Source organism: Ipomoea triloba, chromosome 16 (genome assembly GCF_003576645.1).
Source record: "Ipomoea triloba cultivar NCNSP0323 chromosome 16, ASM357664v1".
NCBI classification, from domain to species: domain Eukaryota; kingdom Viridiplantae; phylum Streptophyta; class Magnoliopsida; order Solanales; family Convolvulaceae; genus Ipomoea; species Ipomoea triloba.
In genome coordinates, this window is record NC_044931.1 from 2,374,815 (window position 1) to 2,375,926 (window position 1,112).

Genomic DNA, 1,112 nt, shown 5'->3' on the forward strand with positions numbered 1-1,112 from the left:
GGCCTAGGTGCAATGTAGCCATTGTACGTTTGATAATCATAAGGAATGCTAGCAAAGGTTTTGGGCCTCTTTGGTGCATAAATCAACTTAGGTATAGACTTTTCGATCGGCTTATGCACCATGCCTTTCATACGCTGTTTGATCATGTGAAATTGCTGGAAGTGAGGTTTCTTCCAGAAATTGTGATTCGATGACCAATTCTCACTAGATGGATAGAGTCTGCCTTTCTCCATCCGTGAGTTCCTAACTCTGTGGATTTCAGACCTTCCATATTTGCCTTGAGGCGCATTATATGGAATGTAGCTCCTTTTGTACTTGGAATGGCCTTGCGAGAGATAGCAAGGTGATCTCTCGATATTGTTTACCCGGCCATTCTTCGTAGCTTTCCTATACTTTCCATTGCTGGTGTATAGGGACAGTTTATGAATAGCTACTCTGGTCTTTTCTATTGGTCTTTTATGACCTTTGTTTGGTTTGGGTTGAGATCCTCCATTATTTGAAGTTCCCAAACCATTGATCTGTTTATCTCTCGAGAGATAGTCTTGACGGAACCCTAGACCGGTTCTATCACTAGTAGGTCTGTGATCATTTACCATTTTCTCCATAGCTTTGGAGGAATTAGTGTATGATGCTATGACCTTTCTAAGATTAAGTTCTCTGGTCTCTCGAGCTTTGCACTCTTCAGTCAGTAGGATTACTTTAGCTTCTAACTCACTTACTTTGAGAGTTAGCTCTGAATTCTCTTTCGAGACGTTCTTAAGCATATCTCTTTCAGCAGTTAGCTTGCTATTTTCTTCCCTGATTTTGGCATGAGTGTTGTTAGCGATACCGAGATCCCTTTTAAGTGTTTCAAGCATCTCAAAGGGATCTTCATTGCTTCCGAACGAAGAACATCGAGAGGTAGAGGTAGAGCAGCGAGATGTGGAAGTGGAGGTTACCTCATTGTCAATGGCCATTAGACATTTATCCTCTTCTTCCTCGGTGTATAAGCAGATGAGTCCCCTCTCATCTTCTAAGCTGCTGCTTCCTTCACTGGAGCTCGATGTCTCGGACTCCTCGATTGATCTCTCGAGTTCCTCAGCAACAAGCGCCTTTCTGCGCAGATGTTTCCT